We start from the raw sequence: 14,320 nt of genomic DNA, 5'->3' as shown, positions 1-14,320 counted from the left end.
ATGTTTGTGTGTGTTTTTTCTCCATTCAGGTACAATGAAACCTTGAATTTCGAAGGATCAGGTCAATTTACCTTTTCTTTCTCACTAAGTTTGCTTTTTTCACTATTTATTCACCCCCATTGGTCCTGACGAAAGCCTAAGATCTCCTGACTACCAAAGGCTGAAACATGTTGACCTCTTTTTAGACATGAAATGCACTTGAATCCCTTATCAATTCTAAAAGTGCACCATTAATTAATTTTTTAACCAAGTCCGAATCCAGACCTATTAAAATTGTCCAAGTCTGGCTGTCCGGTACTTTTTAAGTCTTTTTCATCACCACAATCCCTCCCCAACTATTCACGATCACTACTGCCTTAAACCAAAGGCAATACCTCCTGGTGGAGGGTGCACAATACTAAAAATAACTCAATGATTACGCACGCACGTGTAAAATAGCGGGTACCCACTATATACCGCTGAGAAAGAACCATCAAAATGACACGTGTATGAGAGTTATATTTGGGAGATACCACTTCCTCGACTTGTGAAACCCAATGGTTTAAGCAGGACAAGTGATCCTTTCCCCTTTGTGATTAGAAGAGTTAACTACGGAGACTGAAAGGATCTTCTCTCTACCTCCCCACCCCCTTGATGATGCAGTTATTATTCACACAGCTCTGGTGATGCACCTCACGCACGGGCGCACAGTTGTTATTCACACAGCTCTGATGATGCACCTCACGCATGGGGCTGACGCAGTTATTATTTACACAGCTCTGATGATGCACCTCAGGCACGGGCTCACAGCTGTTATTATTCACACAGCTCTGATGATGCACCTCAGGCACGGGGCTGACGCAGTTATTATTCACACAGCTCTGATGATGCACCTCAGGCACGGGCTGATGCAGTTATTATTCACACAGCTCTGATGATGCACCTCAGGCACGGGCTCACAGCTGTTATTATTCACACAGCTCTGATGATGCACCTCAGGCACGGGGCTGATGCAGTTATTATTCACACAGCTCTGATGATGCACCTCAGGCACAGGCTGGTGTAGTTATTATTCACACAGCTCTGATGATGCACCTCAGGCACGGGCTCACAGCTGTTATTATTCACACAGCTCTGATGATGCACCTCAGGCACGGGGCTGACGCAGTTATTATTCACACAGCTCTGATGATGCACCTCAGGCACGGGGCTGACGCAGTTATTATTCACACAGCTCTGATGATGCACCTCAGGCATGCGCTGACGCAGTTATTATTCACACAGCTCTGATGATGCACCTCAGGCACGGGCTCACAGCTGTTATTATTCTCACAGCTTTGATGATGCACCTGAGGCACGGGGCTGACGCAGTTATTATTCACACAGCTCTGATGATGCACCTCAGGCACGGGCTGACGCAGTTATTATTCACACAGCTCTGATGATGCACCTCAGGCAAGGGGCTGACGCAGTTATTATTCACACAGCTCTGATGATGCACCTCAGGCACGGGGCTGACGCAGTTATTATTCGCACAGCTCTGATGATGCACCTCAGGCATGGGCTGACGCAGTTATTATTCACACAGCTCTGATGATGCACCTCAGGCACGGGCTCACAGCTGTTATTATTCACACAGCTTTGATGATGCACCTCAGGCACGGAGCTGACGCAGTTATTATTCACACAGCTCTGATGATGCACCTCAGGCACGGGCTGACGCAGTTATTATTCACACAGCTCTGATGATGCACCTCAGGCATGGGCTCACAGCTGTTATTATTCACACAGCTCTGATGATGCACCTCACGCACGGCATGGAGTTACACACCTTCCTAGCAAATCCCATCACACACACTTGATCAAGAACCCTACACTCAATACGTCAAAACATAAATATGGGCAGATGTTAGAGTACAGGACTATATAGATCATATCAAAAGCAAGTTGTTTCTAGGTGTCAAAGCCGTGCCAGGAGATCCCCGCCGCTCGACATGCGTGGCCGATAACACCGGCCAGATGCCAACCCACAGGCACCCCAAGGCTCGGACCTTAAGCCGTCTGGTACGCTCTCCTGCACCTCCACTGGATGTCCCTAGGTGCCGCCGCTATGCCAGTTGAAGTAGAGCCAAAGCGGGATGCAGGGCAGAGAACAGGACCCCCCGAAGCACGAAAAGGAGCGAGGGGCCACAGACAGATCGGTGGCACCGGGAACCCCCCTGCACCTCAGCCGTCGGTAGAAAGTGCACCCACCTCCTCACAGCTTCACGGAGTCTCGGTGGGGGCTGGGCAATAGGAGGTCAGCAGCCGCCTTCAGCTCCCGTCCAGGCCAACCCCGCGGGGAAACAGTGCATCCGGAGATGAGGGGGCCCCAGCAGTGACTTGGCAGGTCCCCGGATGCCAATGAAATGGGGGGACACCCCCGCAGTCCCGCAGTGGCAGCAGCCAGGCCTCAGAGTGACAAACAGGTCCAGAGGCCCTCAAAGGGGTGTCTCGGAGGTCGATGGTGGAGTGGAATAGCAGTCAGCAACCATGGGCGGTGCGGCTGCTGCGGTAGCTCAATCAGCTGCGAGGCCGGGTCAGCCAGGGAAGGAATCCCGGGGAGGCCCTGCCCACAAATAGGGCCTCAGGTAGCAGTCACAGCAACACAGGGGGTCAGGAGCGCCTGGGATCCCAGGGATCCCAGGGCTCAGGCGATGGCTGCAGGAAGAAAGGAGCCCATGCAACCGGGACCGGCAACCGACCTTGTGGCCAATACGCTTCCTGGGTGGCCGCAGCCCCAAACGCCTCGTTCCGGCACCGTGTGGAAAGCCAGCAGCGACAGCAAGCCCGGCTGGGCAAAGGAGGGGGCCGTTTCACCGGAGATCCCTGGGGCGCGTCACAACAGCAGCAGGACCCTCCGCCAGGAGGGGGCCCGTGCCGGCCGTCAAGGCCCATGAGTCACAGGAGGCCAGTAGTCAGTCCAAGCACTGGGGCACAGATGGGCCTTTGCTAGAAAATACCAGCCTTCACTTACCAGCAAAGGTGGAAGGTGTGTCCGCAGTGAATCGCCGCCACATCCCTCACGTTATCGAAGTAATCCGAGCAGATGGTGCACAAGGCACGGATCGGCATTTTAAACATGGAGAGCAGGTCTGAGAGAAAACGAAACCTATCGTGGGGCGGGACTTCCGGGAATTGTGGCCTGCTCAATGGAGCGCGCGTTCTCGTGTGCGTGGCCCGTTAAAATCGCTTTCTTGGAGAGGAGATTCGCACAGCTAAGTCCTGTCTCCTGGAAAGCTGCGTCGCTGACTATAGGTCTCTGGCGAGACCGCGGTTAACGCCACGAGACCTAAAAACCGGTACGACCCTGCACCCTATATCTATCCATCCATGCCCATTCCCCTTTCAGGCCCACTGCATAGGTGCTACACTTCAGCAGCCATCTGGGCAATCTAGGGGGAAGTTCTACACTCTGGTACTGGAACAAAGGCAGCCTTAAGCTCAGGGAGTGCCACAGCATCGTTCTCAAGAGTGGTGAGGGCCAAAGTGGTGAACCAAAGCAGGGGCTGCCAGAAGAAGTGGGACAAGATCTGGGGCAGATGGATGGCATATAGAGGGCACTGAGGTCCATGCGAACATAGAAGCACTAGGGGGGGTCACCAATCCAGAAAGGTTCCACAACACGCTCCTATGGGGCTAAGGATTGGGTTCAGGATGATGCTGAGCTGTGGCTATTACGGATAAAGAATTTGTTGAAGGAATGTTATAACGTAGTAAATATTGAAAATGTACAATGTCAAGATACTCCTATAAAGATGACTCGATGAATGATTGAATACCTGTTTTGCCTTGCCAAGCTTATGTTCAATAAAAATATATATATTTTTTTAATGGTGAGGGGCATTTCACTACAAGTCAATACCAGAGCATTTAAGGTCACAGCACGTAGGAAAATGAAGGCGAGTGTACCAATCATCCCAGCTATAACTCTTATCTCCCTCTGTAGCTCGTGAGCCCTGAACATAATATTAATCAGGAAAAGGCAGCTAGCTGAGGTTCGAGTGCTGCCACTGCCAAAAGGTGGTTGGGGTTTCAGACAACTACTCCCTTGGGTTATTCTGGCCAACAAAACATTTAAAAGAAATTTTCAATTTGGCACGCCCACATATACTCAGCTTCCATATACCGCTGTTCTCTTTAGCCTTCTCAGGAATTGCCTCTTCTAACTACAACATTCCTGTAGAACAAACAAGATGCCTAACATTTGCCATACAATAGCAAGAAATATGCTACAAAGAGCAACCAAGTCTTAGACACACTGCACAACCACCAAGTCAGTACACAGTAGTCAGACCTCATCACCAAACATGCTTCCAATATGCCCGAAATGGCTATCCAAGATCACCATCTACCTAGCAGCAATCACTACACTAAACCTTTCCAATTAAACTTACAATTAAATTCTCTCAAACAAATCTCACTAGAGAGACCCCGGACATCTTCATGCGCAATACATGGCAACAAAGCTGCATACCAAAGCGCTTGCAAATAAACAGCACTGCGTTATATCAACCCCAACCATACTGACTTGCCTTTTAACATCACAATTTCCCTGTAGATCAGCGTATATTTCACCGTGTATCACTTTTAACGAAGAACAAACACCTATAAACCAAAATAAATCACTATTTACAAACCAACATAGCGGAGACATAAGCTTACCGTCCTGCTCACAAGAGAAAACAGCTCCAGCCTGACATCACAAGGACGCTCTTCTGCTGTTTGATCTGAGCATTGCAAGCTCAACGCTCAATCATATTACAATTCGCATGCTTCAGTTACAATACATCTGTAATAACACAAATAGGTGCTTTGGGAGACCTATTTCAGATGGAGAACATCCAAAATAAAATGCATCGGTCCACCAGCAACACCTTATCTTATCATAGAAACTAGTGACAAAGACAGAAACATGCGAGAATGTGACTGCCCTATATTTAGTTTACACACTGCTGGGAGAACACGGCCCCCCAGAAATTACATGCACCATCACCGGTAAAGCACAAGGCACGGATCGGCATTTTAAACATGGAGAGCAGGTCTGAGAGAGAACGAAACCTATCGTGGGGCGGGACTTCTGGGAATCGTGGCCTGCTCAATGGAGCGCGCGTTCTCGTGCGCGTGGCCCATTACAATCGCTTTCTTGGAGAGGAGATGGGCGCGGCCAGGTCCTGTCTCCTGGAAAGCTGCGTCGCTGACTATAGGTCTCTGGCGAGACTGCGCTTTCGCGCGGTTAACACCACGAGACCTAAAAAGGTGTAAAATAATGCACCCAGTACAAAAGCTTCACCCTAGAAGAGAGCATGTGGAATACCGTTTGGGCTTGCTGCGCTGTCTGTTTTTAATTTCTTTATAATTTTTGTTAATTGATCTATTTCTGTTACCTCAAGGATGTTTTTACTATGATGTTCAGTGTGCATGATGTTTGTTTCCTGAGCCCCTGAGGAGATCTGTGTTACCGGTACCAGACCCTTTCTCATTTCTGTTATTGTCTCTTGACTGTCTGGTTTTAGTTTGAGCTCTAGTTCTTTATACAATGCTCGAAAGGGGACCAGCCATGTATCTGCTTTGATCCCTGTATTTTGATGTCTTGTTATCCCATATGACAGGGCATATATCACCTGCCAGAATTCCTTCACATTCTATTGTTTACTCGCCAAAAGAAGTTTGTTCCAATTGAGTACATAGTGGTTTATTTTTGCTTCACGGCAGCTATTCTTATATGGAGTTGTTAATTTTTTAGCTTACGTTTATCCGATTTTCCTCCTTGTTTTAACTGATGTGTCACTGTTCTGACTCCTCGCAATATTAGGCATTTTTGCGCTTGTGTAATTCCGTGCAATACCAGGGTTGGTGGCTGTTTGCCTGATTATGCTTCCTGTGGGAGATTTGGGGCGCTTGCTTCTCTTTGTGTGGGAATTTTTCCAATAAGACGGCTATTAGGGATACCCAAGCCTTTAGTCTCTTACCCATCACTGATTGTCTGGCTTCTTGCTTCCCTATTTCATTTGTAGTTTCTTCTTTCGTTCCTGCTTCAGGATAAACTTTTGCCATCACTTTCTCAATCCCACTTCCTCTCCATATCAGACTTTTTAGATTACATGCAAGGGACACAGAGATTAGTTTGTTGGGTGCCATCAGCTGAGCAAACCTTTGTTCCAATTGCATGATTTGTGGAAAATGATCGCTCTCTGTTCATGGAAGCATTTGGAATTTGTACCTCTGAGACAATACATTTTCACTCACTAGCGTGTCATCAATGGTTGAACTCTAATTGGTTGAACTCTTATTCCCGCTTAAAAAGGTAATTGATGCAGGTGAGTCCTCTTGAGTTTCCATTCAAATGTTTTAGGCCTAGAGATTCTAATGGACTTCTGAATCTTTTGCCCACTTGATGATGGTTCCACATTTTTACATAAATTTGTATTAAAATCGCCTGGAATGATAAACTGCACTTGAGAGTATTGCATCTGCATCGTTTTTATTGTTTTAAGCAGGACGTTCATGTGCACCCCTTTTATCTCTCTTTTTGGGTGAATATAGAGGTTTATAAAAATTATTATTGTCGGTGCCATGCAAGTCTTATGATTATCCAATTTCATGTTGTCCCTGTTGGTAGTTTTTCCATGGACCAGTCAAGTTTGGTTTAGAGATTTGTAGACAAACTTCTCTTGGGGTTGTTGAATTTTGATGATTTTACTACTGTTTCGTGGTAATTGTATTATAATGCAGTGATGTTAGTCTCCAAGTTAGTTTCTTGGGTCAAAATGATATCGGAATTTGAGAGGAATTCCACAGTTTTGTGTTTTCTAGAAGAAATTCAACCCATGTGTGTTCCAGGAGCAAATATTAACATTTTGGGGGTTTTCTTGTGGGCCTTTACACATGTTGCCAGGAATGCATGTAGGCGTGGTGTACAGTGACCCTGTACTGTCTTCTTTTGTCGCCCTGTTAATCTTTTTGTATTCATGTGCATTACCTCTGTGGGCGAACATGCTTATGATTTTTACGCAAATTCTTTTTGATCGGTTCCAGCACTGATGGCAAACCTTAGGATCAATCCCCCTCTTTCTTTCATTGGGAGAAGTGGGCAAATTAAAAAGATGAGAGGAAAAAGATGACCCCAGAGGCACCCCGCAGTTGAGTTGGACTGTGGCCGTACCAAGGGGAGCGATCTTTTAAGAAATAAAGAAACCAGTCCAGTGCAATGCCCTGTATACCCACGGGTTCGACATGGTCCACCAGAAGCTCATGGTCGCCCTGGTCGAACGCTGCAGATAGGTTGAGAAGCACCAACACCTGCGTGGCACTGTTATAAACCTCTTCCCTCATAATCATCCAACACAGACAAGATCACTGCTTCGGCTAAATGGACCGGGCAAAAGCCCACTTGATGGGAATCAGGAAAATGGCTTCCCTCTAGAAAAGTGCCGAGACATTTGGCAAAATCTGCATCCAAATGTTTGGCCAAGTAGGGAAGCAATGAGATGGTGGCAATAATTATTTAATATGTGTGGATTAGCACAAGTTTTTTTAATAGTTGGACCAGTATTGCTTCAATGAATTAGGAACTATACCTTGAATTAGAGAGTCATTATGTAAGGATGGAGTGAGGTCTGAGAACAGAGAACACACTTCTTTTAGTTGTGGAAGACATATCAGAGGGAGCGCCTGATTTTACTTTAACTAAGAGACCATGAACTATCCCTTACTGATTACAAGCAGTTCAACCAAAGAATTAGGATTCCTAAATTTCCAGAAGGGGAGCATAAAGGGATGCTAATTTTGATTCTTTTGTTTTTTCAACAAAGAATGAATTGAGTGCTTCACTAAAGGATTGAGTAGGAGGTATTCTTACAGTCACTCTGTCAGGGTTTGATAGTTCGGACATAATAGCAAATACATCCTTAGATTTGTTAGTCAAGTTCCACATTTTCCCCCCCCCAAAAAAGGCCGCTTTGGCTTACAGAATAGAATTTTTTATATTTTGAGCTGTGTCTGTTAGGCTTTCCTTTTATCCAGTGAATAATTTCTTCACCAGTTACGTTCAGCCAGGCAAAGAGCTAATTTGGCAAGTGTGAGATCATCAGAGGACCATTTCTGGGCATCATTTCACCTGGCAAGCTTGACTTTACAAAGGGGAGCATGTATATTGCGGGCATCTGCTCGTCATACTGTGATATTTTCCTTTTGCTGAATAATGTTAATCTGCTTTGTAGGAAAAGTTAGGGCCAGTGAGTTATAAAAGGCATTGGTGTTGACATGAGTTTAATTCATCACTAATATCCCACAAATGGCCTGGGATTTAGGAATGGCCAGATCAGCAGGAGTAAATGTAATTAAAAAATGGTCAGACCAGACACAGGGTGTGATCATCAAGTTGGCCACCGAGACATTAATAGTCCATACCTGATCTAGGGTGTGCCCTTTTATGAGTAGAGGTTGCACCAGGAAGGTGCCTCTCGGACCTGGGTGTGCTGACGCTTTTCAATCTTCGTGTAGGGACCGTGAAGATTCAAAGAAGGTCTTCCTCAGGGCAAGGAACTTCAGTGTAGGACACTGCGATTGAAAAATGAGAGCGTGTATTAATTTCCTTTTCTAAAATGTGACACCTATTCTTTGAGGACTCCATCACTCTAGACTCATATAGACACCATACCTATTGTAAGACAGAAAGTCTCTTATATTGGCTGAAAAGTCACCTCTCCAAAAAGGAACACATTGTTCACGCTTTTTTGCTGGTAGTCTGTGGATAAATAGATAGAATACCTCATCAGGCACTAATCTCGGAGATCAGAGAAGTATAAATTAAAAATTAAACAAGACTTGGGACCGTTACGGCAGTGGCGTAACGAAACTTGAGGGGGCCCCCCTGCAAACTTCATGGAGGGGGCCCCCCCATTCTCCGTGCCAGTCTAGAGCTCTCAGGCCAGCGACCTGCCATACTGCAGGGGATGCGGGGCGATTGTTACGCCATTGTCACCAATACAGCCGCTGTAAGTAACACTGGATGGTGGAGTTAGAGGTTGGGCTTAGTCTGCCAGTAGGCTATCATAGGTGGTGGTCCATTCATTACAGGGTCCCTGCCATCAGTAGGCCGGGGAAGTTTGCCCAATTTTAGGTGGGTTTCCTGATGCAAACTCCAGTCATGATATACAACACTGGGCCCACTCATCGCTCAGTTTTGAAAAAAGAGCATCCACTGCTCCTTCTCGTTTCTGTTTTAAATCATTAGACAATGCGACAATGCAGTATTTCAAAAGCAGATGTAACTACAAAGAGCACATTTTGATAATACATTTTTATTAGTAGACAATAGCAATCTTAAGAGGCATTGCATAGTTTCATACACACTGTGACCCCAATTCCATCACAGTCTCTCTCTCTTTCTCTCTCTCTCTCTCTTGCTCAGTCAGCCAGTCTCTCTCTTTCAGTCAGTTAGTCTCTCTCTCTCAGTCAGTCAGTATATCTCTCTCTGTCATTCAGTCTCTCTCTGTCAGTCTGTCCGTCAGTCGGTCTCTCTCTCTGTCAGTCTCTCTAGCTCTCTCTTTTTGTCAGTCTCTCAGTCAGTCAGTCAGTCTGTCTATCTCTCTCTGTCATTCAGTCTCGCTCAGTCAGTCAGTCAGTCTCTGTCAGTCAGTCAGTCTGTCCGTCCGTCTCTCTCTCTCTGTCAGTCTCTCTCAGTCAGTCCCGCTCTCTGTCAGTCTCTCTCTCAGTCTCTCTCTCTCTCAGTCTCTCTCCCTGTCAGTCCCTCTGTCTGTCAGTCTCTCTCGCAGTCTCTCTCTCTCTGTCAGTCTCTCTATCTCTCTCTTTCTGTCAGTCTCTCTCAGTGAGTCAGTTTCTCTCTCAGTCAGTCTCTCTGTCTGTCAGTCTCTCTCTTAGTCTCTCTCTCTCAGTCAGTCAGTCAGTCTTCCAGACAGTCTCTCTCTCCCTCGGTCAGTCTCTCTCAGTTAGGCATTCTCTCTCTCGCAGTCAGCCAGTCTCTCTCAGTCAGTCTCTCTCTCTCTCCCTTAGTCAGTGACTCTCTCTGTCAGTCTCTCTCTGTGTCAGTCAGTCTCTCTGTCAGTCAGTCTCTCTCTGTGAGTCTCTCTCTGTGAGTCTCTCTCAGTCAGTCTCTCTCTGTCAGTCAGTCTCTCTTACTCTGTCAGTCTCTGTCTCTCTCTCTCTGTCAGTCAATCTCTCTCTCAGTCAGTCTCTCTCTGTCAGTCTCTCTCTCTGTCAGTCTCTCTCTCTCTCTGCCAGTCTCTCTCTCAGCCAGTATGTCTCCCAGTCTCTCTCTCTTAGTCTCTCTCTCTGTCAGTCAGTCTCGCTCTCTCCCAGTCAGTCTCTCTCTCTCCCAGTCAGTCAGTCTCTCTCAGTCAGTCATTCTCTCTCTACCTCAGTCAGTCTCTTTCTCTCTCCCTGTCAGTCCCCCTCTCAGTCAGTCTCTCTCTCTCTCGGTCAGTCTCTCTCAGTCAGTCAGTCTCTCTCAGTCAGTCTCTCTCGCAGTCAATCAGTCTCTCTCTCTGTCTCTCTCTCTGTCAGTCAGTCAGTATCTCTCTACCTCAGACAGTCTCTCTCTCTGCCAGTCAGTCTCACTCTCAATCAGTCTCTCTCTCTCTCTGTTAGTCAGTCAGTCACTCTCTTAGTCAGTCAGTCTCGCTCTCTCTCTCTCTGTCAGTTTCTCAGCCAGTCAGCCTCTCAGTCAGTCAGTATTCAGTCTCTGAGTCAGTCAGTCGGTCTCTACTCTCTCTCCAGTCTCTCTCTCTCCCCATTCTCTCTCTCAACTCTGTCCACTCCATCTCCACTGTCTATCCACTCTCTCTCCACTGTCTCTCTCTCCACTTTCTCTCTCTCTACTCTCTCTCCACTCTCTCTCCACTGTCTCCCTCCCCTGTCTCCCTCCACTCTCTCTACTCTCTTTCCACTCTCTCTCCACTCTCTCCACTCTCTCCACCCTCTCTCCCTTCACACTCACTCTCTCTCTACTTTCTCTCCACTCTCTTTCTCCGCACTCTCTCTCTCTCCACTCTCACTCCACTCTCTCACTCTCTTTCTCTGTCTCACTCTCTCTCCACCCTCTCTCCACCCTCTATCTACTCTCTCTCCACCCTCTTTCTACTCTCTCTCCACTCTCTCTCCTCCGCTGTCTCCCTCCATCTCTCCCTCCACTCTCCCTCCACTCTCCCTCCACTCTCCCTCCACTCTCCCTCCACTCTCTCTCTCCTCTCTCTCTCTCCCCACTCTCTCTCTCTTCTCTCTCTCTCTCTCTCTCCACTGTCTCCCTCCACTCTCTCTCTCCACTCTCTCTCCACTCTCCCACTCCTCTCTCTCCACTATCTCTCTCCTCTCTCTCTCCCCTCTCTCTCTCTTCTCTCTCTCCCCCTCTCTCCACTCTCTCTCTCCACTCTCTCTCTCCACTCTCTCTCTCCACTCTCTCTCTCCACTCTCTCTCTCCACTCTCTCTCTCTCCCCTCTCTCTCTCTCTCTTCTCTCTCTCTCTCTCTCTCTCTCTCTCCACTCTCTCTCTCCACTCTCTCTCTCCACTCTCTCTCTCCACTCTCTCTCTCCACTCTCTCTCTCCACTCTCTCCACTCTCTCCACTCTCTCTCTCCACTCTCTCTCTCTCTCCACTCTCTCTCTCTACACTGTCTCTCTCTACACTGTCTCTCTCTACACTGTCTCTCTCTACACTGTCTCTCTCTACACTGTCTCTCTCTACACTGTCTCTCTCTACACTGTCTCTCTCTCCACTGTCTCTCTCTCCACTCTCTCTCCACTGTCTAGCTCCACTCTCTCTCCACTCGCTCTCTCTCCACTGTCTCTCTCTCCACTGTCTCTCTCTCCACTGTCTCTCTCTCCACTGTCTCTCTCTCCACTGTCTCTCTCTCCACTGTCTCTCTCTCCACTGTCTCTCTCTCCACTGCCTCTCTCCACTGCCTCTCTCTCCACTGTCTCTCTCTCTCTCTCCACTCTCTATCCACTGTCTAGCTCCACTTTCTCTCCACTCTCTCTCTCCACTCGCTCTCTCTCCACTCGCTCTCTCTCCACTCGCTCTCTCTCCACTGTCTCTCTCTCCACTGTCTCTCTCTCCACTTTCTCTCTCTCTCCACTCTCTATCCACTGTCTAGCTCCACTTTCTCTCCACTCTCTCTCTCCTCTCTCTCCACTCTCTCCACTCTCTCTCCCTCCACTCTCTCTCTCCACTCTCTCTCTCTCTACTCTCTCTCCACTCTCTCTCTACTCTCTCTCCACTGTCTTTCTCTCCACTCTCTCTCCACTGTCTTCCTCCACTCTCTCTACTCTCTCTCCACTCTCTCGCTCACTCTCTCCACTCTCTCCACTGTCTCCATGCTCTCTCCACTCTCTCTCTCTCTCCACTGCCTAGCTTCACTCTCTCTCCACTCTCTCTCTCTACTCTCTCTCCACTCTCTCTCCACCCTTTCTCCGTCCACTCTCTCTCTCCACTCTCTCTCTACTCTCTCTCTACTCTCTCTACTCTCTCTCTACTCTCTCTCTACTCTCTCTCTACTCTCTCTCCACTCTCTCTCTCCACTCTCTCTCTCCACTCTCTCTCTCCACTCTCTCTCCACTGTCTTTATCTCCACTCCCTCTACTCTCTCTCCACTTTCTCTCTCTCTACTCTCTCTCTCATCTCTCTCCACTGCCTCACTCCACTATTTCTCCACTCTCTCTCCACTCTCTCTCTCCACTCTCTCTCTCCACCCTCTCTCTCCACCCTCACTGTCTCTCTCCACTTTCTCTCTCTCTCTCCACTCTCTCTCTCTCTCTCCACTCTCTCTCACAAAGTAGTGTGCGTTCCATGGGCATCCGCAGAAATGTTTTGGGGGGCACATTTTTAACTTCATCTCCATCCCCCTTGCACCCTTCTCCCCTCTGCCTTGCAGCACCCTTCTCGCCCTCCCCCTTGCACCCTTCTCCCCCCCCTTGCACCCTTCTCCCCTCTGCCTTGCAGCACCCTTCTCGCCCTCCCCCTTACACCCTTCTCCACCTCCGCCTTGCACCCTTTTCTACCTTGCACCATTCTCCCCTCTGCCTTGCACCATTCTCCCCTCTGCCTTGCACCCTTCTCCCCTCTGCCTTGCACCCTTCTCCCCTCTGCCTTGCACCCTTCTCCCCTCTGCCTTGCACCCTTCTCCCCTCTGCCTTGCACCCTTCTCCCCTCTGCCTTGCACCCTTCTCCTTTCTGCCTTGCACCCTTCTCCTCTCTGCCTTGCACCCTTCTCCTCTCTGCCTTGCACCCTTCTCCTCTCTGCCTTGCAACTTTCTACCCTCTGCCTTGCAACCTTCTCCCTCCCTGCCTCGCAGCTTTCTCTACCGTGCACCCTTCTCCTTTCTGCCTTGCACCCTTCTCCTCTCTGCCTTGCAACCTTCTACCCTCTGCCTTGCAACCTTCTCCCTCTCTGCCTTGCAACCTTCTCTACCGTGCACCCTTCTCCTCTCTGCCTTGCACCCTTCTCCTCTCTGCCTTGCACCCTTCTCCTCTCTGCCTTGCACCCTTCTCCTCTCTGCCTTGCACCATTCTCCTCTCTGTCTTGCACCCTTCTCCTCTCCCCGTTGCACCCTTCTCCTCTCCACCTTGCACCCTTCTCCCCTCCGTCTTGCACCCTTCTCCCCCTCCCCGTTGCACCATTCTCCCCTCTGCCTTGCACCCTTCTCCTCTCTGCCTTGCACCATTCTCCTCTCTGTCTTGCACCCTTCTCCTCTCCCCGTTGCACCCTTCTCCTCTCCACCTTGCACCCTTCTCCCCTCCGTCTTGCATCCTTCTCCCCTCCCCGTTGCACCATTCTCCCCTCTGCCTTGCACCCTTCTTCTCTCTGCCTTGCACCCTTCTCCCCTCTGCCTTGCACCCTTCTCCCCTCCGCCTTGCACCCTTCTCCTCTCTGCCTTGCATCCTACTCCCCTCTGCCTTGCACCCTTCTCCTCTCTGCCTTGCACCCTTCTCCTCTCTGCCTTGCAACCTTCTACCCTCTGCCTTGCAACCTTCTACCCTCTGCCTTGCAACCTTCTCCCTCTCTGCCTTGCAACCTTCTCTACCGTGCACCCTTCTCCTCTCTGCCTTGCACCCTTCTCCTCTCTGCCTTGCACCCTTCTCCTCTCTGCCTTGCACCCTTCTCCTCTCTGCCTTGCACCCTTCTCCTCTCTGCCTTGCACCCTTCTCCTCTCTGCCTTGCACCATTCTTCTCTCTGTCTTGCACCCTTCTCCTCTCCCCGTTGCACCCTTCTCCTCTCCACCTTGCACCCTTCTCCCCTCCGTCTTGCACCCTTCTCCCCCTCCCCGTTGCACCATTCTCCCCTC

The 14,320-nt window shown here is 49.0% G+C and overlaps 1 protein-coding gene across 5 annotated transcripts in view; it reads right to left on the bottom strand.

Moving 5' to 3' along the window:
* TCP11L1 (t-complex 11 like 1) overlaps nt 1-14,320 on the bottom strand; it is a 262,173-nt gene that overhangs the window by 229,356 nt on the left and 18,497 nt on the right. The window contains exon 2 of one of the 5 annotated variants that reach the window (XM_078680862.1): nt 8,431-8,580. The exons of the other annotated variants lie outside the window; for them this stretch is intronic. The gene's annotated coding sequence lies outside the window, so the exon portion shown is untranslated. The remainder of the gene's footprint in view (nt 1-8,430; nt 8,581-14,320) is intronic. 5 annotated transcript variants of the gene reach the window in all.

Source organism: Lissotriton helveticus, chromosome 3_1 (assembly GCF_964261635.1).
Source record: "Lissotriton helveticus chromosome 3_1, aLisHel1.1, whole genome shotgun sequence".
Lineage (NCBI taxonomy): Eukaryota > Metazoa > Chordata > Amphibia > Caudata > Salamandridae > Lissotriton > Lissotriton helveticus.
The sequence above is the reverse complement of the archived record's forward strand: the minus strand, read 5'-3'. Positions and strand labels throughout refer to the sequence as shown.